Genomic DNA, 10,374 nt, shown 5'->3' with positions numbered 1-10,374 from the left:
GAGGAGGGCCCTCATCTCGCCGCCCGGCCCCGCCCTTCACCCCTACACTTCGGAAACACAAGTAGGAAACAATACCATAAGGAAGAAAAAAAACACATCCCGGGTACAAAAACAGTGAAAGATCGATCAAAGTTATCCACTGCACCGTCTGTCAATAGTAAAGCAGATAGATTGTAAACCACCTCATCCCTGGCCCCGTTTGGCGGTAGTACCGCCCGAAGTCCTCTCGTTAAGCAATGTAAAGCACAGTCCTAAGGGTCCAAGCAGCATGGATGAGCCCGGACGGGACGAAGCCATAAAAGAGCATAGTAATCCAAATCTGTCCAAATATTGAAAGCGAAGATCAGGCAACAACAACGCCGGTTCCATGAACCTCCCAAAGCTGGCAGATAATAACATCATACAGGAGAGGAGAGACAAATAGTTTGGCCACCATCGCGATACAACCAGGCCAGTCCAAGAAGGAAAACAGCGCTCCACCCCCAGCCACCAGCCGGACATGTGTCCCAAGGATTCCTCCATATGAGCAACCGAGACAGTCCGCGCGGGCACGGGAGCCCGGTCTTCAAGTGACCCAAGTTGCCTCCAAGGATCCGAAACCTCCACCACGGATGCAGCAGCAAGTCCATCGGCCGACCCCTGGAATAGGACCGTGGCCGCCATAGATTGCGAAACAGTAATGGCGTCTATCCTTGCACCCAGGTCTCGGGCGTGGCGATCAATAGTCTCGTGCAAAACTGTTAGGGCAGCCAACACGTCCCAGGATGTGAACTCCGTCATGCGTTGCGGGCATCCCGGCCCCTTCCTTGCATCAGCCGCCCAACATGGACGTGGACCGCAGAGAGGGGCACCGGCCGCCATCTTAATCCAGTCGGCCCCTTCCCTCTTCACCATATTCAGGGATCAGGCCTTACTGTAAGGGCACCGCAGGATGCGTCCCCAGGGCAAACGAACTGTGGGGCAGGGTCCAGAAAGGAGAGCCACCAAAAGGCTAAAGTCCTGCAGGGCCCCGGGACTCGCCCGCCTATGTCGGGGGCAATCTTTGGCAATGCCCGGGCAACAAAATTTAGAGAGGGGGCAGGAGTCCAGCGCCCCCCTCAATCCTGGGTCACCCGCTGCCCCTCAAGGGTCCCCGACAAGCGGGTCGGGTCTTCACCGCTGGCAGCGGTCCTTCATATCATCGGCCACCACCGGCAGGCTCTCCGCCGCCATCAACGGCCGTTGGTGCAGCAGCTGCGGCCGTAGGCCCCGCCTAATCAACGCCCCGGTCTCACCATCGCATGGGCCGCAGAGCAGTCGGGGAGAATTCCCAGGATCGGCGGCACGCAGGAGCTCCGGAAGCAAACGGTAGGTGCTTGTTTTCTTCCCTTTATCAAAGTATGCCTCCGTGGGTCAGGATATTCGGCAGGATAGAGAGAGGGTCAGCTTTTGACGTCTGGTCACTCTGCGAGTTGATAATCAACTGTTTTAAAAATGGTGTCTTGCTTGTATTTATAAGTTTTAGTGAGGCTCATCATTTTTAGTAAAAAATACACCGTTGGTAATGTGTTTAAATAATCTTTTATTTAATGTGGAAAGTATTAATTTAATTTATCGTTTCAAAAAGTGTTGTATAGAATTTCTCGTTCCGTTTTGGCATCCATTTTGAAAGTATTGTTGTGGTATGATTTCATGGAAAGAGTAGAAGGACATTTCTTGAAAGTACATAGTTTAAAATGGCGACTCAGTGTATGTGAAATGTTTGAGTTTACGAAAATATATTGTTATCTTTCTTAAATATTTTTCTAAAATAATAATTTCAGTAAATCGGAGACTTGGTAAAGTATGTCATTTTTAAATAATAGTAGTATTAATTTAAATACTCGAGTATTAATTGTAATACTCGAGTATTAATAATATAAAATATCTTTGCATTTCGTAACATTACGTTCAGTTTTTTAACAACATTTTAATACACTTCCCCACCCAAAACCCCTATTTTCCCTGCATCCTGTGCCAGCTTTTATTGAACAAAAAATATATATATATATATATATTTGCGTTGCAATGGTATGCGTTTTAAAGGAAATCGTTGTAATGGTACTTTTTCATTAAAAACACTATATTGCGTTGTAATAGTATTCGTTGTAAAATAATGCATTGTAATAGTATTTGCGTTGTAAAAAATGCGTTGTAAAAGTATGCGTTGTAAAAGTATGCGTGGTAACGTCATATATCCGTTTGTAGCCATAAAGTCTTACAAGGAGGGATGGGAGTTCTCGGGGTAACCTCTCTGCTAGGCTGCCCTTTCAGCGGCAGCAGGAGAAAGAGGGGGGCTTTCCTGGTAGGCACTTATCGGAGGGGTTAGAGAGGGTTGGGAGGTAGAGGTTTGGGGGAGGGAGGATAAATTGGTTGAAAAAGATAACACAAGCGCTAGGGGTGTAAGAGACAAAATGAGAGGAATTTTCTGTAGCAGACTAATGCTGAAAACAGTGGTACACTCAGATTTAAGATATGTATCAAATTAATTGTTTAGCCTGGAATGTTGAAGGCCTCAACAGTAAGAGCAAGAGACAATTGGTTTTTGAGGAACTTAAAATGTATAACCCTCATTTGGCGCTGCTAACAGAAACCCATATCTATTATAAAGATAGGAAACATTTAGGACAAGGGGGATATGATGTAGTGACCTGTACAACGTTAAATGCTTACATTCGAGGGGTGGCTATTATAAAGAAAAAGCAATATAGAGTAGAAATTATGAAAACAGCTTCTGATAAGGCAGGGCTGTGGGCAATGGTACAAATTAATTTGGAAAATTGTAAATATGTTTTTTTGTGCTTTATATGGTTTGAATACTGATGATTCTTATCTTTTTGATTGGTTAAATATGGAATTATTAGATTGGGATGGCGAGCTTATACTTATGGGTGATTTCAATTGTGTCATGAACTACGAGCAGGATACTACGAGGCAAGGCACCTCCCAATGTATGCGTAAGACGGGCAGCTATATTAGAACTGTCCCGCATAAATAATATAAAAGATGTCTGGAAGAACTTGTATCCTAATATAGCGGGATTTACCTATTATTCAGCACACCATAAAATGTGCTCACGGATTGATATGGCATGGGCCTCGGACAATATTCTAGGGTCATCTAAAATGGGGATTTGCCCAAGAGTTACTTCGGGTCATAATCCGATTCTCTTGTGGTTTAATATCATCTCTAAAATGCAGGAACCTAGGATATTCACATTTCCTAGATATTTGCTAGCAGACTCAGTATTTATTGCTCAACTCAAAGAACACATTAAAGAATTCTTAGAGTTTAATACTAACTCTGCCCCACTTATTTATGTCTGGGATGCCTGCAAGGCGAGTATAAGAGGGTTCGTCCAGCAGTTTATACTTAGACAGAATGCAATTCGAAGGAGGGAGATCTGCGATATGACATCTAATATTCGGTAACTTGAGAAACATTTGGCAGAAACTCTCAGACTCGGGGTCCAAGGGTTACAAAGCTTGCAAAATATTTTTCAGCTAGAACTTAAATTAGTAACTCTCCAATCTAATATCAAAAAACTGTTTAGAGAGAGAAGTAGTATTAAACTTCATAAGTAAAAGTTAACTCAATATGAAAGTGGAGACAGAATCGGCATAATTCTTGCTCACAAAGTTGCTGACGAGAGAGCTAGTTCATTAATTAAAGGTATTAAAGGAGCTGATGGAATTATTAATAATCAACCTGCGCAGATTTTGCAGCAGTTCGTTACATGTTACAGTAAATTGTATACTCCGGAGCAATGTCCTACGGAGGTTAGCTTACAGGGGTATATCCGTAAGAATATGGTTATTGACAAGAAGGAAGAAACAGAAGCTATGGAGCAGCTAGAGGATGAGATTACCCTCATTGAGCTCAGACTTGCCATTGCTTCTCTTCCCTCAGGGAAACCTGCTGGAGAGGACACACTCCCAATCGAACTTTATAAAATCTGTGGTGACGAATTGCTCCCTCTTCTTTGTTCAGTTATCAATCAGATTAGTGTAGCGGGAAAGGCTCCAAATTCGACGAGCGCAGCGGGCGCGCCGATTGCGCGCCAAAGGCGCGCATAAGGCAAGCTCGTCTGCGCTCGTCCGCGCCCGGCCGGGCCCCGGGGCCCTGCACTAAGGCTCTCCAGGGGTCAGCAGACAGGTCTATAGCTCGAGTTTTTTACTACAGCTACGTCCACCGATACTACCAAGTTGTGGAGCTCCTAGACACCCCTTGGAGATCCTTTACCGCTGTACACATTGTAAATCGGAAATAACCTCTAAACCCGGCAAAAACAGAGCTGAGGCAAAGGAATATTCAATGCTCCTACGCAATTGCAGGTCACTAGTAAAACACAGTATAGAGATCTCTCTGTTACTAGAGGAACACTCTCCTGATGCTATTTTTCTAACTGAAACTTGGCTGAACCAAGACTCGCAGCCGGACATAGCACAAGCCGTAATCCCAGGTTACCAGATAGTGCGAGACGATCGACCACTAGGTAGAGGTGGCGGTCTCGCGATTATTTATAAAGAGAATTACGTTTGCCGCTGTTTAGCGGACAACATTGAGGATTGCGAAAACCTCTCCTTCTCCCTTGAGTTCTCCCCCAACTCCAGCTTCACCGGTATCCTCATTTATCGCCCCCCGGGTCCCATTGGACAATTCAATACCTCTCTCCTTACAGTGGCTTCACAGCTGGTTGTCTCCCCCTCTAATTTCTCCATTCTGGGAGATCTTAACATCCACTTTGACAACCTGCTTGATCCCACGGCATCAGAGATACAATCAAACCTGGCGGCCATTCAACTGGAACAACTAGTTCCTTCAGCTACACATGAAAAGGGGCATCTTCTTGACCCAATTTTCAGCAATAGCGACCAGCTCAAAGTAGGCTCTATCAACAACCTCCCATGGTCTGACCACTTCCTGATACATTTTACCTGGACCACGAATAGACCACCTCCCTCTCTATTTACTTCCAGGAAAACTCGAAACTGGTCAAAACTCCCTCTTGATAACTGGATGAAGACCCTCAGTAGCACCAGACCCTCCCTCTCTCATGATCCCACGTCCAATAACATCAAATACGAAGAGTGGCTAACAACCTCGCTGGACTCTAGTTTACCATCACGTCCTTCTAGATCCAAAAGACAAAGTAAATCAGCCCCGTGGTACTCGGAAGACCTCAGAAACCAGAAACGTCTATGCAAGAGACAAGAGAGGAAGTGGCGCCTATCCTACAACCCAGCCGAAAAAACTATATACAGGGAAATGATTAGGAAGTATAAAATGACCATAAAAACATCGCAAGCAGCCTACTACACCGATAAAATAGCAGTGGCAAAATCGAAACCTAAAGAAATCTACCACATAGTCAATTCTCTGATAAAACCTCCCCCATCTGCCTCTGATAAAAACAGTTCATCATCCAAATGCAACGACTTGGTGGAATTCTTTTTCCAAAAAGTGAACAAAATATACTCCTCCTTCTCAGACCCACTCACCGACCTCCCACCTCAATGCCGGGACTCTGCGCTGGACAGGGACTCTGAGCTGAAATCAGTTCCCTTGATTACTATGGAAACCCTAGAGAAAATAGCTCTACAAATAAAAACCGGCTCCCCATGCGACTCGGCCCCCCCAGGTTCACTGGCCCTAGCCAGTAACATCATCTTCCCCACCCTTTTAGAACTGTTGAACTCCTCCATACTGAGTAACACAGTACCCGTCACCTGGAAGCACGCAATGGTACGGGCCCTCCTTAAGAAACCATCCATTGATCCAGCCAACGCCAGTAACTACCGACCAATTTCCCTACTCCCATGGGTCTCTAAGATCCTGGAGAAGCACGTTAACACCACTCTAACGACATTCCTCGAGGACAACCACCTCCTTGATGCTTCCCAGACAGGCTTTCGCCCTAAACATGGGACAGAGACCGCCCTACTGGCGGTTACCGAGGAGGCAAGACGGATCTTGGATCGAGGGGGATCAGTGGCAGTGATCCTCCTCGATCTGAGTGCAGCGTTTGATACGGTGCACCACAAAATCCTGCTGAACCGTCTTGCCGACCTAGGAGTGTCTGGAGATGCCCTGTCATGGCTGGAATCATTCCTGTCCGACAGAACCTTCCAGGTTTTCGATGGCACATCTGTGTCCTCTAGTAGGCCTCTGCAGCTGCGCAACAATGCCAATCTCACCAGCTTCAGAAAACAGCTTAAAACCCTCCTGTTTAACAACTAGTAACCTCAGAGGTCAAGTCTGTTTCTAGCTCTAGCGCCTGGATGCCTCAGGGCAACTGCAGCGCTCTAAAAATCTAATTTTCATTTCATTTCATTTCATTCGTGGAAAATTGCAAGGATTGTATTTAAAAAAAAAAAGAAAAAACCTGCGACGGAGTGTGGGTCCTACAGGCCCATCTCACTGATTAACGCGGACGCCAAGGCATATGCTAAACTACTTGCCACGGGGCTCGCTCCACTCATGCCAAAACTAGTTAACACACAGCAGCATGGCTCCGTGACAGGCAGGGATACAACTGCACATGTTAATATGGCGATAACAGCACTTGACGTTGCCGCAACTAATCCCTCCCCACTCGGAATGGGGTTATTAGATGCTGAAAAAGCATTCGATTGAGTGGGGTGGGATTATCTGTGGCCAGTTATGGCTAAAATTTGGCTTTAAGACTCAATTTCTGAGGAGAGTACTGGCTTTGTATGACCGTTCTAATGCAAAAATAGGCTACGCCAATTTGCTGTCTTCTAATTTTCCAATCTTGAGAGGCACGCATCAACGGTGTCCTCTCTCGCCGTTGTTATTTGCTCTTTCTATGGAGCCATTCATAAATGCACTTTTGCCCCAAAAACATTCATTCATGGCACAAATTCCCTTAAAATCACGGCGTATGCCGACGACCTAGCTGTATATACAACAGAGGTGATAGAAGCAATAGGAGGAATCACGAAGGAAGCTAGTGACTTTGGAGTCATTTCGGGATACAAATTAAATTTAAATAAAACGCAAGTCATCTTGAACCACAAACCATTAGGTCCTGTTTCTGGTATTTGTCAGACCGCCATTTATCTAGGGATTAACATTTCATCTAATATAAGAGATATTAATACACTTAACTATGATACTCTATCATATTAAAGGAAACTACAGCCCTCTTAAAAAAATGGCATAAGGTCCCTCTCAATTTGGTTGGGTGGATTAATCTTATCAAAATGAGTATCCTACCTAAATTTTTGTATTTATTCAGGTCCCTCCCCTTATGTGTTAGTAATTTATTCTTTAGAAAACTGGATGGGATTCTCTGCAGTTTTATTTGGGGGTACAAAAAAACTTGAAGGTCGTTATCCTTACTGAAGTTACCACTTATTAAAGGGGGGCTTAATTTCCCAGACTTCAGAATATATTTTTATGCTACTTTCTTGGGTCGACTTCGTAGCCTCTTTAATTCTCACAACCCGTTTTATTTCCATCAATTTTAGCTATGCTCGGATTCTAATCAATTTTGGGCCAGAGCCAATGATCCTAACTACTTTAAGAGAGTTAAGTTTAAGACCGCTAAGGAGGCAGAACAAATATGGAATATAATTATGGTCATTGGCAGGACTTCTTTTTTTCACCCTAAATTATTATTGTGGGACAACCCAGGATTACCTGGGATTTTTAATGACAGAGCAGGCAGTGTTTGGGCCAAATCTGGAATAACAACTTTAGGGGATCTATATCGCTCCACGGGTCTATTGGAGTTTGAGACACTCAAGCTCCTTTATAATTTGCCTGATCAGCCGCGGTTTAAATATATACAAATCAGAGATTTTTTTATGTAAAATGAATTTAGGAGAATTAACAGATTCAGATATATGGACTTGTATTTATAGGGACAAAAATAAATCTCTAATTAGTATAGGTTATAAATGCCTCAGTCAATTTAAGGCTGATGATTGCCCCAAACGAGCGGAGAAATGGCCAACGAGATTGGGACACATAAAACTACACACAATGTCTCTTCTTCATTTAACAGTATTAACAATCTCATTCATTCTTCTAGTCTAAGACTTCAATTATACAAAACAATATGTTATTTGTATTACACCCCGCAAATAATTACTAAATGGTCCCAAAGCAACATGACAAGTGATCGTACTAAGTGCCCTAAATGCGGTTTGGCGGCAGCAGATCTAGAACATATGCTTTTCTCTTGTCCATCGCTACATGAGCTCTGGGCAGGTATAGAAAGTATTTTGAAGCAGAAACAAGTGCTCTTTACTCCAATTTCAGTAACGATGGTATTACTCAGCATACAACCTACTACTGGTTTATATAAAGAGTTATTAACTGTTTTGGTCTCATGCACGAGATTGATCATAGCTAGGGCATGGATATCTACGAACCCACCTCATGTATGCGAATGGTGGTCATTGGTGAATGAAATTTATGTCATGGAATCCTCCCTAGCTAGAACTAGAGGGGTTCAGTCGCTTAAGAAACGTTATAAAATCTGGGGAACTTTTTTCTTAAATTAACATTATTGCTTTTTTCTTCTCTCTCTCTTGCTGTTTTTCTTTTCTTTGTTCTGTCTACATAGTGTGTCTGACTGTTTACTAATGATTTAGTCTGCAGAAAAATGTAATATTATGTTTCTAAAAATATTATGTACATTGTATTTTTTTATGTAAAAAAATGTCTCTCTTTAAGTTTAGGTGACTTGTGTTGTCAATAAAAAAAATTAAAAAAATATATATATATGTATATATTCATGAACATTAGCCCAGTGTCCAAAATGGCTGTCACCACGTTGCATATCGTAGTTTTCTATAAAAAAAATAGAGTGTAGGATAATGAGCCCAATGATCTAAAATGGCTGTCACCGTGTTGTATAATGTTGTTCTCTAAAGCAAATAGGGCCTTTGCAAAGCATGTCCAATCAACACTGTGGCTGGAATACTACTAAATATATATCCACACAGACTTCCAAAATGGCCACCAACGACGTGATGTGGTGCACTTTTGACAGAAAATCAGGCACACAGTGCTGACGCCTGAACGTTACCCCAAATACGCGATGTGTGCTTTTCACACCTTGTAGCAGACTAAACGAGAGTCTGCATGCTGACAATGCTACGCCCAGGTCAGTGCTGACCTGAAGGAATCCAGAAAAGCACTCAGGACCCACATTACTCTATCGGAAAGGGAACACTCACAAAGACTAAAGACAGGACAGCCTCCACAGCAGACAGAGTGACTGAGAACTGACAGCCACATCTCGTCACCACTGAAATAAGCGCACTCTGTCAAGCAAGTGATATGAGGTAAGTACTTTAATACCAACCGTCAGGCCCCAGGTCTAAGTAGCAACTGCCACACTAGGATTCCCCCCTCACCCCCCCATCAACATTCCGGATCACTGAAATAATATCGAGGGACAAAATATCGACTTGCCAAAATATCGTGGACAAAATATCGACAGTCAAAATATCGAGTTTGTATCTACAAACAGGTAAGTACAAAAATATCGAGTACAAAATATCGTTAACAATAATATAGATGTAAAAAATATCGACTTTATTAAAAACAGTGTTAAATTAAATTAATATTAAATTTTAATTACTAAAATATACTTAAAACTACTTAAATTAAATTATAATAATTAAATAATAAATGAAAATAATAAAAATAATTTTTTACAATCTTATTTGTTGACCCTGAACCCTAAAAATACCCCTTTACCCAAAAACCCAAAACTGACCCTGAACCCTAAAAATACCCCTTTACCCAAAAACCCAAAACTGACCCTGAACCCTAAAAATACCCCTTTACCCAAAAACTGAAAACTGACCCTGAACCCCAAAAATGCCCCTTTACCCAAAAACTGAAAACTGACCCTGAACCCTAAAAATACCCCTTTACCCAAGAACTGAAAACTGACCCTGAACCCTAAAAATAGCCCTTTACCCATGAACTGAAAACTGACCCTGAACCCTAAAAATACCCCTTTACCCATGAACTGAAAACTGACCCTGAACCCTAAAAATACCCCTTTACCCTAAAACTGAAAACTGACCCTGAACCCTAAAAATGCCCCTTTACCCAAAAACTGAAAACTGACCCTGAACCCCAAAAATACCCCTTTACCCTAAAACTGAAAACTGACCCTGAACCCTAAATATGCTCCTTTACCCAAAATTTATCAATATTATTTAATTACCAATTAATTATTAATTAACAATAACAATAAAGTAAATATATTAGAACATTAGCTGTAATTATTTTAATAATTAATATTATTTTTTCCAAATTAATTACTTAAAAATAACACAAAATTATATATATTAAAAATTTACTCTA

Source organism: Lissotriton vulgaris, chromosome 6 (genome assembly GCF_964263255.1).
Source record: "Lissotriton vulgaris chromosome 6, aLisVul1.2, whole genome shotgun sequence".
Classification (NCBI taxonomy): Eukaryota; Metazoa; Chordata; class Amphibia; order Caudata; family Salamandridae; genus Lissotriton; species Lissotriton vulgaris.
Note: the sequence above shows the minus strand (reverse complement) of the source record.